This window comes from Tursiops truncatus, chromosome X (assembly GCF_011762595.2).
Source record: "Tursiops truncatus isolate mTurTru1 chromosome X, mTurTru1.mat.Y, whole genome shotgun sequence".
Taxonomy (NCBI): domain Eukaryota; kingdom Metazoa; phylum Chordata; class Mammalia; order Artiodactyla; family Delphinidae; genus Tursiops; species Tursiops truncatus.
Window position 1 is genome coordinate 125838295 of NC_047055.1, and position 17051 is coordinate 125855345.

Sequence of the window (17051 nt, forward strand, 5' to 3'; positions counted from 1 at the left end):
AATGGAAAAGAATCTGAAAAAAGAATACATATATATATATATATATATATATATATATATATACACACATACACACACACACACACACACCCCTATATATACATGGAAGATATGTAATCACTTCACTGTACACCAGAAACTAACACAACACTGTAAAGCGACCATACTTCAATTCCAAAAAAAAAAAAAAAGATGGAGCATGTATCAAAAGGAAACGCAAGTAGTTTTGCTGGAAGTCGAGATGTTGAATAAGTGAAGGCAGTAGCCATCTCACTGTAAGTGACAAAATCCATGTGATGACTACCAAACATTTTTGAAGTATTCATACATGTAAAATTACATATGACATATATAACATGCATAAAAACTAGTAAACATGAACCATGTTATATCTAAAATCAACATGGAGCCTCAGACTCTGATCAGTATTTGTAGGCACCTCCAGAAGCATATCCCTTTGTTGCCTATTAAGGTGATGGATTTTTGCTGGTTGTCTCTTTGCTCTCGGGTATACGTATATATCCTTAAACACTATATTTTTAGGTTCGCTATGGGTTTGTATACATTCGCCTTAACTGTGTAGAAACTTACGCCAACTGCGTTTCTTACTCAGCATTATGCTTACAAATGCACTCTCATGTAATAGCAGTTAAGCGAACTTCACCAACATATAACATTCCAAAATAGGAAGAGAACAAGCCTTTTCTGTCCTCTTGTGTTTGGACATCTTCCTTGTTTTATTTTCCTAAAAAATCAGTTTTTGAATGCGTGCTGATTTGAGGATTCTTTTCCAGAACTCCTACTGAAGTTTTTAAGAATCTGGTCCTGGGTATTACGCTTCGGAGTGGAAGTGCTGGGTCCCAGGAAATACACTTTACAGTCAGTATATCCCGAAGGTGTTTTGACGCCACTCTTCATGTCCTCACAAACACCTGCTTTCATGGGGCAGTTTGATTTCTTTCCAGTCTGTTGGCGGAAACATGTCTTACTGTAGTTTTTATTTTCTATTCCTCATGTTGAAGATAGTAAATTTTTCGTATATTGTTTGGCCATATTTTTTTTCTACGAAATGTCTGAACTGATTCTAAAACACCCCCAGCTTTCTAGAATTTCCATGAACATTTCCAGATACTTCAGCAGTAAGTTTTAAACCTCACAGATGTTGCTAACCATGATATTTTGGGGTACAGAAATATGTCATTATTATTTTTTCTTAAAAGTTTTACCGATTAGTGTATTCACCCTGCCACCTCCTCTGAAATACACACACCGTCACTCTGTCCACCACCACCAGTAACAAATAGTAAAAGCATGTTATGTACACAAGTATTGGCCAAATTTTCCCCAAGACACAATCCATTCTCAGATTATAAGATCCCTTGTTGCATCAAAGCAAAGTAGAATATGACACAAAGTACAATTAAATCGCATTTGCTTGTATTGTAAACATTTAAGACGAACATGCTGGGAGACATTTGCTTGCAGGAAACAACTAAGCCATTGTCCGGGCATAATTAAGAGCCACGTTAGGGAGTTTATCGACATGGGATTGGACAGATCCATTTGAGGTGATAGATTGCTTTTCATTGTATTGTTGTATCCCGTTTAGCAGAACAAGGACAGATTACGTGGAAGCGTGTCCATCTTGTGAAATTCCCCTCCTACAGCAGGGAAATGGGTGGTTTATCCTGTATCAGGTCCTTTCTCTGTGTGGTCAGATTTATTCCACAAGATTGAATTTGTCTGGTTTTAACACGACAAGGCAGAATGCTTATCTTTTCTGTGTCCAGATTCTCACCATTAGGACATGATCTCACAAGGCGATTTTAAGGAATAGAGGAAATTATATCAAGTATCTTGTTTTCTCTTTTTAGAATTGCATTTTTAAGTCCACTTATAATGTGTCCTCTATCCATTTCCTTCAAGCTTCTTATTGTTTTATTTTGTGGCAGCCCTGCATGGCTTGTGGGATCTTCGTTCCCCAACCAGGGATTAAACCCAGGCTACGGCAGTGAAAGCAGGGAGTCCTAATCACTGGACCGCCAGGGAGCTCCCTTCCAGCTTCTGAAACGATCTCAGTTTTTCTTCTCCTCTCGAACTCTCCTTTTAAATGTTGCTCACAGAACGAGTCCACTTGGTAACCCATTGGTCTCCAGCACCGTTTCCCCATCTCAGCACTATTCACATTGTGGACTAGGTAACCCCGATGTGGGGCCGTCCTGGGCATTGTAGGTTGTGGAGCAACACCCCTGGTCTTCTCCCATGATAGCTGCCAACCGAGCTGTGAGGACCCAGAGTCTCTCTCTACTTTGACAAATCTCGCTACGGGCAGAATCACCCCCAGTTGGGTTCCATTTGTTAAGACTCCAGCCAAGAGTTGGAAGTAGATATAATCACTTCCTGCTAGTTTCACCTTCAAACTCTATCCCTCCAGCTCCCAGACCTCCACCATCATCTAGGTGATGGATCGGCAAACTACAGCTCAGAATCCGTACCCGGACAGCTGCGTGTATCTGTAGATCGTTCTCTCGGCACACAGCCGTGACCACCCGTGTCTGTATTGTCTACACGTCTCCGGTAGCTTTCACGCGACAGCTCCAGAGTTGAGACTTGTTGACAGAAACCATATGGCCCACAAAACCTAAAATAGTTACTTTTTATTTGACTGTTCTGGAAAAGAAAATATTGCAGATTTCCGGTCTGTGTCATCTCCAGGGGTCTGGATGTGCGTTGTCTGTTTGGTGTTTTCAGAGTTCCTCCTGATTTGTCTTTTACAAAATGGAGATATAATTAACATATTATATTAGTGTATGTGCAACATAATGATGGGATATTGGCGCTTATTGTGAAATGATCACCACAGTAAGTCTAGTTATAAATTTTTTATTCTGGTGATGAGAAAGTTTGAGATCCACTCTCAGGAACTTTGAAATATAAAAACACAGTGTTAGGGACTTCCCTGGTGGCCCAGTGGTTAAGACTCCACACTCCCTATGCAGGGGGCCTGGGTTCGATCCCTGGTCAGGGAACTAGATCCCGCATGCCTGCCGCAAGTAAGACCCAGCACAGCCAAATAAATTAAATAAATAAATAAATATTTAAAAACACAGTGTTATTAGCTATAGTCACTATGCTATGCATTCCATTCCCAGGACTTATTTGTTTCATAATTGGAAGTTTGTACCTTTTTATTCACCTGTTTTGCTCACCGCCCCACCTTGCCTCAAGATGAATGGATAAAGAAAATGTGATCATATATATAAAGTACATGCATATATATGTGATATACAGATGTATATATGTGGGAGATTATATATATATACACACACATATATATATATATATATATATATATATACACACACACACACACTTATAACACACAGACACACATATACGTGCACACACTGGAATGTTATTCAGGCATAAAAAAAGAAGGCTGTCTTGCCATTTGTGACAACATGGATGGACTTTGAGGGCATTATGCTTAGTGAGATAAGTCAGACAGAGAAAGACAAATACTGTACGATCTCACTTATGTGTGGAATCTACACAAACAAAACCCAGACTCACAGATACAGAGAACAGATTGGTGGTTGTCTAATCTGTGTTTTACAGAACTCGAGCAGTGTATTTCTTTGAAAAGTGTCTATGTGACTATGTTGCTCTACTCTGTAGAACTGTGCATCTCTTCACAGTGAACTCAGGACTAAATCCAATCACCTCAGCTTATCCCTTCCTTCCCGAGCTACTCAGGCCTCCCCATCCTCCAAGTTTCTTACCCACCATGTCCTATTTTCTTCCTCCAATATGGGTTGCCTCAGTCTTTGCCTGAATCCCTCTTGTTCATCCTTCAAGTCTTAAACGAAACATTATTTCTTTAAAGTTATTTTTTTTTCATGACACCCCCTACCCACGTCAATTATATGCTTTTCCCCCACGGATCATTCTCAGGGATGCTCCACACGTGAGGGTGCTCAGCTGCAGACAGTCACATCCATGTAAGCGCATGTCAGCAGCATGGACTAGTACAGTGTTCGTTTGATTGTAGGAGCACAGCCCACACTGCAAGCTTCTCTGATGAGGACCGCCATCCCTGGGATGGCGGTAGCTTCTGCTGCATAGTTGGAGTTTATTTTCAATAATGAGTCATACTCTTGGTCTGCCTGCCCACAGAGTGACAGAAACTTGACATTTTTCTGCGGATTTCACCATAGGAAGGAAGAATTCACATTGCAGGGAAAGAATCAATAAGGAATAAATCAGTAAGTAAGGAATGACGTATGATAAGAGGAAGGAGATTTCTTCCAGGGTAACAGAAAGGCAGTGGAGAATGAGTGTCGTTTTCTACCGTTAACTCTTCTATCCAGAAGAAGGATGGGAAGACACAGAGTTGCTCTCACCACTCTGTCAATGGACACCTTTTGCTTTCTGCATCAACAACAGTGATGTTTCTCAGCCTTAAACACTTGTAGGACCATTTATACTCATACTTTCCTACCTTGCCAGAAGTAGTGCTCACTGTATAATTGTTCTCTTTTGCCCACTGAAGAATAAATGCCGGGGCTATGTAAATACATCCTATATATTTACACATTACGTAGCATAAGGATTTGCTGTAAGATGAGGAAATGAATGGTATCTCTTTGTATAGGGCAATCATTATGCCTATTGTATTAAGTCCAGCCAGTGCCCTGCTGTAGTAGCAGATTCGGAGTTTTATCAAAATATCATGAAAAGAGCGCTTCAAAGTCCTTGGGATTCTTTCACAAAGTCAGAGACAAGTCAGCGGCGAGATGAGTTCCAGTTGTTTCAGCGCAGCAACTGAAAGTGAGAAAAATTGGACACAGACTCAAAGAACACTGTTAAACTTTGGGTGTTATTAGGATTCTTTTAATTTTAGTTAATCGTCAGAAACAGGGTGAAACAGAAGTTCAGGGATAAAATGAAGACAAAAGAGGTATTTGATGCTGAATTAAAAAAAAAAAAAAAGGGTTTTCCTGGTGGTGCAGTGGCTGAGAGTCCGCCTGCCGATTCAGGGGACACGGGTTCGTACTCCGGTCCAGGAAGATCCCACATGCCGCGGAGCGGCTGCGCCTGTGAGCCATGGCCGCTGAGCCTGCGCATCCGGAGCCTGTGCTCCGCAACAGGAGAGGCCCCGGCAGTGAGAGGCCCGTGTACCGCAAAAGAAAAAAGAAAAAAAAAAAAAAAGATTATAAAGATGGAAAAACATCCATTTCAGAATGTCATGCTCCTTTTTATTTTTTTTTACTTTATTTTTGCTGTGTTGAGTCTTCGTTTCTGTGCGAGGGCTTTCTCTAGTTGCGGCGAGCGGGGGCCACTCTTCATCGCGGTGCGTGGGCCTCTCACTGCTGTGGCCTCTCCCGTTGTGGACCACAGGCTCCGGACGCGCAGGCTCAGCGGCCATGGCTCACGGGCGTAGTTGCTCCGCGGCATGTGGGATCTTCCCAGACCAGGGCTTGAACCCGTGTCCCCTGCATTAGCAGGTAGATTCTCAACCACTGCACCACCAGGGAAGCCCCGTCATGCTCCTTTTGATCTCAGACAGTTTTGAGGCCAATCGGCATTTTTCCAAGGTCTCAAAAAAATGTTTCAATCAGACCAATAAAACGTGCATAACCTCAGAGGCATCTGAATTATCTATCTGACCCTGTCGCTTTTCTTCTTAAAATACATCGGTAGCTATTTGCCATCTCTAAGGAGAAGCTGAATGCCTACATTGGTGCGAGACCCTTCATGATCTAAGCCCCTACTTACCTCTCCTAATAGCCTCCTGGACACTAAGCCCACAGCGCCAGCCTATTGCCTTTCCACTTCCCACAGGGTTCATACGGCTGTACTTAAAGTGTACACTTACGCTCTGTGGCTTTGCTGAGGCTGACCCCACTCCATATAAAAGCAAACGCTGTTCACCCTCTTCACCTTGGAGAATCTCATAAATAAGTAAAGACACAGCTCACCTGTTCCTCTTCTGACTATCTCCTAATCCTGCCGGGCTCCATAGGATTGCCTATTTCCTCAGAGCATAGTTTGATCACTCTGTATAATTCTTACTCTGTCTTGAGTATCTTGTTACATGTTTGTCTCCCATCCAGGATGAGGGATCAGGTCCATATTTACTTAACATTTAAGCATCCAGGGCCCAGCTCAGTGGCTGCTTATAAGAAAAGTAATTACTTCTGGAATGATTAAATCAAGGAATGCATGGATACTTCCTTGTGTTATTACCTGGGCCATCTTTTTTATTCTTATTCTAGAATTTATTTTATTCTAGGATTCAAATGCCTTTGGTGCAGAAGAGTGAATGCTCAACGGTTTTTAAGAAGTGAGTGAATGATCTCATCCTGTTTATAAATTGTTTTCACCAAGACTCTCCGAGGCTCCAGATGATCTATTAATTAGAGGTGCTAAGTTCAACATAAGAGGCTGTTGGATACTTACCAAATTCAGAAACATGAGTAACCTCAATATATGTCTGATAAGTGTTGGTATATCAACACCTGATTGCCAGCCAGTCATGAAGCAAGCTTGTTGTAAGCTAGAAGTCCATGCCTCTAGTTGATGCAGTTCAAATGGAGTATAAGGTTTATATGTCTTCGTAATGATCTACATGATTCCTTCATCACCACCACCAACAAAGTATTAATCAGTCTATCCATCTACACGTAATTTGACCTGACGTCTTTTTTAGACCAGATAGATTGTTGGAGATAGGCATAGGGAGATAAAAAAGACAAACTTGGTTTCCACCCTGATGAAGAAGACACCCTAATTGGTGAAAAATAAGCAATATACCTAGAGATTGTTGTAAGAACACACTGTGAAGTTGATGGTGGTGGTGGTGGTGATTTTAACAATGTTGATGGTGGGGTGATGGAGATGATGATGCCATCATGATGATGATGATGGTAATGAGCGTGATGGAGATGATGATGGTGATGATGATGGTGGTGGTGGTGACGATGATGATGGTCCTGCTGCTGCTGCTGAAGGTGGTGATGGTGATGATTGTGATGATGATGGTGGTGGTGATGTTGGTGGTGATGATGATGATGGTGGTGATGATGGTGATGGTGGTGATGATGGTGATGGTGGTGGTGATGATTATGGTGATGATGATGATGGTGGTGATGATCATGATGGTGATGATGGTGGTGGTGGTGACGATGGTGATGGTGCTGATGGAAATGATGGTGATGATGGTGATGATGGTGGTGGTGGTGATGATGGTGATGATGGTGATTATGGTGATGATGGTGGTGATGATCATGATGGTGATGATGGTGGTGGTGATGGTGATGGTGGTGATGATTATGGTGATGATGATGATGGTGGTGATGATCATGATGGTGATGATGGTGGTGGTGGTGACGATGGTGATGGTGCTGATGGAGATGATGGTGATGATGGTGGTGGTGGTGATGATGGTGATTATGGTGATGATGGTGGTGATGATCATGATGGTGATGATGGTGGTGGTGATGATGGTGATGGTGGTGATGATTATGGTGATGATAATGGTGGTGATGATCATGATGGTGATGATGGTGGTGGTGGTGACGATGGTGATGGTGCTGATGATGGTGATGGTGGTGGTGGTGATGATGGTGATGATGGTGATGATTATGGTGATGATGGTGGTGGTGATGATGGTGGTGATGATGATGATGATCATGATGATGATGTTGGTGCTGCTGCTGATGGTGATGATGATGATGGTGGTGAGGATGGTGATGGAGATGCTGGTGGTTATGGTGATGATGATGATGCTGGTGATGACGATGGTGATGATGCTGGTGGTGATTTTGATGATGAGGGTGATGGAGATGATGATTCCCTGATGATGATTATGTTGAGGGTGATGGTGATGATAATGATTGACAGTTTTTAATGGCCATTTATTTTTTGCCTAGTCAGAAATCACTGCCTGATTCAGCTTAGTTCATAGATAGACATCCTGAACAGCCAGACTCACTCTCAAAGTAAAACGTAATTTTTCAATAAATGTGTGGTAGTACAGTCCACTTTTGCTTTCTTTTGTGTTCTGAGAGATGAATAACAGGAATGGGCCTTCAGCCTCTCCTTCCCTCAAATATCATATTAGCTACTTAAACATGAAACTGTTTTAGCAGGAGTTCCTTTTCGTAGTTGGTAACTCGCCAGCAAGCTGTTCTGTCCTTCTTCACACAAGTGCACAAGAATGTTACTAAAAATCAGTTTATCAGCACATATTAGTTGAGCTACCAGATGGTTCCCCAATCTATAAAATAATTTTAAAAACTAAAAATTCCCCGTGTAACGTATATGCTGATTATTACTGGCAGATGGGGCTCAGTGGATATAAAGTTTCAGTTATAAATTCTAGCGATCTGTTCTACAACACTGTACCTATAGATGACATGGTATTGTGGACTTAAAAAATTGTTAAAAGGGTAGATCTCACATTAAGTGTTCTTACTAGCATGTTCACACACACACACACACACACACACAAAGGAACACAAAGAAACTTTAGGAGGTGATGGGTACGTTTACTTCCTTGATGGTGGTGATGGTATCATAGTGTATGCATACGTCCACTCATACAATTTTATGTATTAAACTCCTGCAGGTTTTATTGTATTTCAATTGTGTCTCAGTAAAGCTGCTAAAGCAAAAGAAAGAAACATTAGAGTTATTTTTTTGACTGTTAAAAAGAGATAACGATAATCACGTTAAGTAGAACCTCTTGAATTTTATGTCAAATTAGAAGAACCTGGAAAACTCCAATTCAGGCTGCACACTGCCAACTCCTTTTCTTGAAATACTGGAATATTAAAAACATACATGCAGATCAATTAAACTGATACCTATTTAGAGTAGTATAGTTCTCAGAATTTGTCCAAATTCCTTTCTGCTGGGATTCTTAAAAAGGCAAAAAGAAAACTTGTTCACGAAAACATGATTATATAGTGACTACACATTCTGAAACAGATATATTCTGCACAAAGCCCTCTAATTTATTCTTGCTTGTTTTAATCTCCCTGTCAGATTTTCACTCCTCAAATGATGTATCTAAAACATCCTTGGGAATTCCCTGGCGGTCCAGTGGTTAGGACTCCACATTTCCACTGCAGGGGGCACGGGTTCCATCCCTGGTGAGGGAGCTAAGATCCCGCAAGCTGCATGGTGTGGCCAAAAAAACAAAAAAAACAAAAATTAAAAAATCCTTAAGTAAACTTTTTTGTGGCTATCCATTAAGAAAGTTCCTCGTTTATATTACCAATTACCTTTCTCTCTCTGGACCATAATATTGTATATGACACTTTGAACATATCAGTGTACACATATGACTTTCCTTCTAGACTTCAGGTTTTTCAAGATGGCATATACCTCTGATTCATCTTGGTGTATTCAGATGTGAACCCACTGCCAGGATTCACAGTGGACCCTGCCACTGTTTAATGTATTCATGGAAAGTGAGAATTCAGGGACGGGAGATGTTCACAGTGAGATAATTTCTCAACGCCCCGTCTTTTTTTGAGTCAGGCGCTGTATCCTGTGTGTCGTCAGAAAGCATCTTAACAGCTAACCAGTTCTCTTCTGACAGACACCCTCCGCAGCTGTGTAAAAATAAGATGAAATTGCTAAGCAAAGTAAATATTTAATTAAGAAACAGCTAATCAGATTCCCCTTCGCTTTGTTCTGTTTATAGTTAAGCAGCTCCCTTTAATAGAAGACCATTTCCATTAGTATCTTAAAATCCCTTCAACATATTTTCATTTCAGTTTTCTGCTGCATTTTACTGACCTTCATCCCCAAATTGATTCTGGCTGTGTTACTGCTGGAGATACATTATGTGTATATAAGACTTTTAAATTCACTTAGAATTCGAAGTCCTATCATCCATCATCTTATTTAAAAGAAGCCTCTCTGCACAGGTGCACAGGCAGAATTAGAATGAAACTTGCCCTCAGACGATACTTACTGTGGTTTCTCACAGACTTTCATTAAAACTTCAGGTACACATAGGCTCCTAAAAGACTAAATGCAATGCATTGCTGCTAATTGAAGAGGAACAATTATGCTTAAAATAAGAAAAAAAAAATCTCTATTTCTCTATTTTCAAAATTATAAAATGTAGCCAAACTTTAATTTCATGCCTGAGATTTCCACATTTTTTTTCAAATAGGATTGCCTTGAGGTATGAAAAAGGACAGCCCATTTCACCCTTGTTGTGTGTACCTTTAGACTGAAAGAAAGTCAGTCACACATTTTCAAATGCAGTACTATAGTATGATGTTAAAAGGCCACCAGATAACATATACTGAAGGTAGTCTTTATTTTTTTTTATTTTTTTATTTCTTTGCGGTACGCGGGCCTCTCACTGCTGCGGCCTCTCCCGTTGCGGAGCACAGGCTCCGGACACGCAGGCTCAGCGGCCATGGCTCACGGGCCCAGCCGCTCCACGGCATGTGGGATCTTCCCGGACCGGGGCACGCACCCGTGTCCCCTGCATCGGCAGGCGGACTCTCAACCACTGCGCCACCAGGGAAGCCCTGGTAGTCTTTATTTTTTAGAGATCTCCAAATTTTGTTTTGAAATAAATAAATCCAGCTTATCCTGGATTGAATTAAGCATGAGAGAGATGTACATAAAATTCAGAATGGTGATTATTTCTGGAGAATAACAGAAAGGAAATGGGGGGGGGGAGTGGCTGAGAATGGCTCTGTTTCTGATCAATATCCATTGATCATATATTTATATATGTAGAGTTATACATAAATATATAATCATCTGAAGCATAATGTCAGATTATTGACATGTGGTACACTTAGATGATTGTGTGCGCGAGCGGGTCCTATATTATTTTTGGTCCTTTCCAGTGGAAGCTCTAAAGGAGAAATATTTACTGTAGGAGCAAAAAAAAAAATCCAGAAGAAAAAATAAAACAAACATCTGTACGTGGTGGGTGAGATGTCCATGAAAACTGAGACACTCAAAGGTTGGGAATTTCTCTCAAGAAAAAAAAAAAAGTTAATTCTACCATTCTCCTTGTGGAAGTGACGTAAAAATCATGTGAATTTTAAAGTAAAAAAAAAATCAAGCTATTTTAACATTAAAATCAAGTTGGATCAAGAAGCTCTATCTTCTGTGAATAGTGTAGAAAGATGACACAGCTTGTGATGGAGTTAAAAACATATTTTAAGGGAACCCCAAATGGATTCAGCTAGAGATGATTATACAGATGCTCCCCAAATATTTTGAAAATTATAAAACAAACACAGAGGCAAAAGCATGTAGATGCGTCATGAAAAAATAAATTCCCGTGAAGCACGTTGCAGCACAAAATCCTGGTTGATTTTGTCAGGACTAGGTTGCTGTTAAGAGCTCAGTTAAAGAACACGAGCTCCTGACACTTTCCTGGTGGCACAGCAGTTAAGAATCCGCCTGCCCAGGGAGATCAGCTAGGTGGTTTGTGACCACCTAGAGGGGTGGGATAGGGAGGGTGGGAGGGACGGAGACGCAATAGGGAAGAGATATGGGAACATATGTATACGTATAACTGGTTCACTTTGTTATAAAGAAGAAACTAAGACACCATTGTAAAGGAATTATACTCCAATAACGATGTTAAAAAAAAAAAAAAAGCATCCGCCTGCCAAGGCAGGGGACACGGGTTCGAGCCCTGGTCCGGGAAGATCCGACATGCCGCGGAATAACTAAACCCGTGCGTCACAACTACTGAGCCTGGGCTCTATAGTCCATGAGCCACGACTACTGAGCCCGTGCACTCTAGAGCCCACGGGCCACGACTGCTGAGCCCACGGGCCTAGAGCCCATGCTGTGCAAGAAGAGAAGCCACCACAATGAGAAGCCCGAGCACCGCAACAAAGAGCAGCCCCTGCTCGCCGCAACTAGAGAAAGGTCATGATTGATCATGGCTGGTTCCAAGGTCATGATTGGTTCCAAGAGGGGCAGAGTGCAAACGTCGAGGCCACATAAAGTATCCATCCAGAGCACTCACAGCAGCCCAAAGCCACAACTAGAGAAAGCCCATGCGCAGCAGCAAAGACCCAACGCAACCAAAAAGAAAATAAAAAAAAGAACATGAGCTCCTAGTAACACATATCTGTGTTTCAGGCTGACCTAGTGAGGTTAGAGGTTGCTTTTCCCAGCTTCCTCTTAGGAATTCTTAGCATTCTACCTGATACTGCTTAGTTTTCCTGTCTGGTTATTCTTGAGTGTGGCGAATCCCAGCGTTGGTCTCTGCAGGTAGATTGGTTAAAACTCCACTTACAGGTGTTGATGGTGGCCGTGCCTGTTGCTTCCATTTTTAAACTCTTATGTAAAAAACACTTAGATAAGAGTTTAAAAATGGAAGCGGGGGAGGGAGGAAGGAAGGACAGGGGGAAGGAAGAAAGGACAGAGGGAAGGGAAGAACAGAAACGTTTGGAAAGGAGAGGAGAGGGGAAAAAATGACAAAAAGAGAAAGGGTTTTATAAAGACAGGGAGGAACCAGAAAAAGACCTTTAAAAAAAAATGAGCAGATTTCTACAGAACAGTTCTCCAGTATTGAAAAGGATGATTCTTCAATCACTGCCGCCCAAGTTGAAGGGAATCGAGGCAGTGCCCCTTACCTCTCACCGCATTACAGACCGCCCTCAAGCTGCAGTGTCCTAGTACCATGATGTTTTCCTGTTTCGCATGAGAATGCATGTTCCTTGCTGGTTTCTCTGCTGATCTAGGCTGGTCTCACTCACAAGCTCACATTCAGAGAGATGTTCAGCCCTGGCTGGCCTCCACTGAGGTGCTGGCGTGGCAGAACCTGCCTCTTCTTGGGCTGTTTCAGCCTTAAATCCTGGAGCGTGAGCCTCCCCACGAGGTCACGATTGCGTTCCAAGACGGGCAAAGTACAAATGTCAGGGCCACGTATAGCATCCTCCCAGAGTACTCACAGCAGCCCAAAGCCACATTCTGTGGCTCAAGACATCCCCAGGGGCAGCCGCGACTCAAGGTAGCAGCAACAGGAGGATGCCCGGACCTCATGTCTACTGAGCACCTGGAAGGGGAAGCTGTGCTTCAGCTGTCTGTGCACCCCAAGATACAAAGTCACTTGGATTGCGGCTAGGTACCTCTGGGTACATTAGTTCCCCAGGGCTGCTCTTAACCAAATACTACAAGCCCTGGGATCCAGAACAACAGAAATTTGTCTCCCAGTTCTGAAACCTAGGAGTCCAAAAATCAAGGTGTCAGCAGGCCTCGCTCCTTCTAGAGACTCCAGGGGAGGGTCCTTCCCACCTCTTCCGGCTTCTGGTGGCCCCTGGATACCCCTGGGCTTGTGGCCCCATCAGTCCGATTTCTGCCGCTGTCTTCACATGGCTTCTGCTCTCTGACTGTATCTCCACATGTCTTTCTCCTATCTTATAAAAAGAGCAGAGGCACCTCCTCCAGGGTGACCTCATCTTACCTATGTAATAACATCTTCAAAGACCGTATTTCCAAATCAGCTCAGACTGTGCAGGACGGGGAGTTGGGGCTTCAGTGTATCTTTCGGGGGGACACAGTTCAACCCCCTTGCATATGTAACCCACCTATTCTAGTACTGTCATTCCACTTTCTATGTTTTAACCCATCTTCTTTGACCTTAGTTTCTTTTTTTAAATTAAATTTTATTTTTTTTAACATCTTTCTTGGAGTATAATTGCTTTACAATGGTGGGTTACTTTCTGCTGTATAACAAAGTGAATCAGCTATACATAGACATATATCCCAATATACTTTTCTTCAGGGTTTCGTTCTCCCCAGAGAACCTCATTCCATAGAGATACCTTAAGAAAAACACTATTGCTGGCAATCAAGATACAAATATTTGGGACATTACAGAATGAAAGCCTTTTGAGACTTTGGTTTCCTACACTTGAGGTTGACCAGATCTCTGAGTTGATGTGATTGTAAACAAGTAAAATATACACCAAAATTGTCTAAGACACATCCAGGGGCTGACAAGAAAGTTGGGAATGCTCAGGAAAAAAAAAAAAAAAAAAGACCAGGAAAGGCAGAAGGGGCACAGATACTGACTTCGGTTTTGAGATAATTTGTTGACCTGGTGAACATGACCACCGATATTCTACTGAGTCAGTGTATTGAGGCTTTAAAGAGAAAGACGAGGGACAGGTCAAAATAATTGGTTTCATAGGAAAACACTCCAATTCTGGTGCACCAAGATATTAGCATAGCATAAAGTGGAAGTTTCCTGGCAAGTGCCAAAATAAATAAGCACAGTAGATAAGAAAGGAGGAGCTTTAGAAATGGGTAATTATCTCTTCTGGAATGAATAAACACTGAACAAGATAGGGAGACATGCCCAATGGATAGTAAAAAAAAAAAATATTGTAAAGCTATACTCATTAGCACAGCATCCCATCGTTGCAAGATAGGTCCAAGATACCATAAGATACATGAGTATATTGATGCTGGTTCTATGGCAGAGATGGGGTTGCCACTAATTGTGGAAAGGAGGAATTTTCACTCTTTTGCATGCATACACTATATCACAATAACAACTGCAAGGAAACAAACAGTATTTATTATAAACTCTGAGTATGTTATGGCAAGGAGGGTTATAAGATGTCCAACAAGAAAAAAAAAAAAAAAAGATGTCCAACAAGAATTCTGCCTCTTGGGACTTCCCTGGTGGTCCAGTGGTTGAGAATCCGTCTCGCAATGCAGGGGGACGACACCGGTTTGATCTCTGGTCAGGGAACTAAGATCTCACATGCCGCGGGCCAACTAAGCCTGCGTGCCACAGCTAGAGAGCACACGTGCCAGGAACTACAGAGCCCATGCACTCTGGAGCCCATGTGCCACAGCTAGAGAGAATCCCGCGCACCACAACGAAGATAAATAAATAAACATTACAAAAAAAAAAGAATCGTGCCTCATGGTGGTACACACCCTGTATGATTCAATCCCCTTGAGTGTTAGTGGGACTGTGGATAGGATGGGATTTATTTCCTATGATTAGGCTACTAACTAGCTGGCTTTGAGTTAATCCAAAGAGGAATTAGTGTGGGTGGGCCTGGCCTAATCAGGGGATGAAAGCAGGTGCACTCCTGCAGGGCTCAGGGAAGACAGGAAACACCTGTGATGTACACTTGGAAGAGGTGGCTTCTAGATGCTGAGCCTCCCTCAGCCAGCAGCTGACAAATGACAGGACCTCAGTCCTACAACCACAAGGAATTAAATACCCAAAACCTCTAGATGAGAATGCAGCCAGGCCAACACCTGGCTTTAATACGTGTGAGTAGAGGACCCAGCTCAGCCCTGGACTCCTATCCCACGGACACTGTGAGATAATCAGTGTGAGTTTAGGCTGCTACCTGTAGAGTTCCTTATGCAGCAATAGCAAAGGAATACAGACATCCGTTAGGTTACAAAGATAATAGTTTGGGTGACATTTTAGCCTTGAAATGGTAAATTACCTTGTGAATGATTCAGAGCAATCGAAAGGGGAAAACCAGCCCTAGTAGGTTGGGAAGTGGAGTAAGAACTTAGAAAATCCCCTACGTTGCACAGAATGCAGGTCTACTCGTTTTATCCAAGAGCCTCTGTCTCTCAATAGACAGGACCAAGTGGATAAGATGTTTTGCCATTTGAAGGTGTGTTAGCACCGTTTTCAGAAGCACATTTTTATATCCTGCTCAGGCAAAAATCAATAATAAACAAACGTTAGAGACTCACCTTGAAGGTGCCCTGTTCAGCTGTATGGCGTGGCTTCAGTGTGTTCATCCAGTTTCCAGGTCTCAGGGGTGAGCCTCACCTCCAGAAGATTCCCCGTGTGCCCTTTGTAAGAGTCTGCCTTTCTGTCTGAGCCACATGGTGTTAGGCATTGCCTGAAGTACAGTTCCGCAAAACAGACATTATTCGTAACACTTACGGGCTCAGTCAACTAATGAGTTGGCCTTGGTATTGGAAGAAAAAAAAAAAAATTGCAAATTGGAAAATGAAATCCATTTGATGTGGAGTTTTATGCCGAGTGTCTTTACTGAAAAAGTCTGCACCCGACACTGACATTCCATAGAAATGTCAAAAAAATGGCCAGTTGATGTAATAATCCTTTCTTCAGAATAATCGGTCATCATTTGACAAACTTCTCTCTCTCTTGCTGCTTTCAGCTGGTGTGTCCTGCTGCTATAAGCCTGTTCTCTCTTCCGCAGGGGTCTCCTTAGACCACTGACAGCAGACAGATCTCTGCACTGCACCGAGGATGGAACTGGGCTGCCAGCCATCTGTTATCCAAACCCTCCTCGCAGGCTTCACGGGTGAGTTTATTGTCGATGAAAGAGACCTCACCTACGGGGAAACACTCTGGGACCACATTTCTATCCAAGAAAAAAGCATTGCAACAAGAGAACATAGAATATTGTGATGCTGTGTTTCTCCACAGCTTCTGTAGAAGAAAACTGTTAGCTGTAGAACCAGTTCTGTGTGATTAATACATAACCGGGTGGGGAGTATTCAATTCTGAGACATCATCATCGGTTTATAAAAGCTGAGGGAAGTCTGTCTAGCAGGATCGTACATTTGGTCGCTGGTAAGACCCGTCTGAATTGCCTCTGAAAAGCATATCACAAGGGTGGGTTTCAACAAAGCACGATCCGTGAATTTTGTTCATGGCATACCATTGGGGTCACCACCGCCATTTTTTTCATTAATTCTCTTTATTTGCCTTGTATGTGTAAAAAGCGAAGGTGTGTGTCTAGTGAAAGGATGTCTTGGTATTAACACAAGTGGCAAGAAAATGTGGAGTTTGCTGTCTAAGGAATCAGTTAAAGCCACGTTTATGATGATCACTATCTGAATCATGCTGGAAAGGAATTGATGCCTCACAGGATTTTCTTTTGTAATCATCTTTTATCATGGTCAGCTTTCAGTGCTTGTTTAATGTAAGTGTTATAGATATAAATTTTAGTAATCCACCAATTTATCTGTCTTCCAAAAACTTACCAACTTAAGTACATTCCAGTGAACCATATACAGGGATTCTG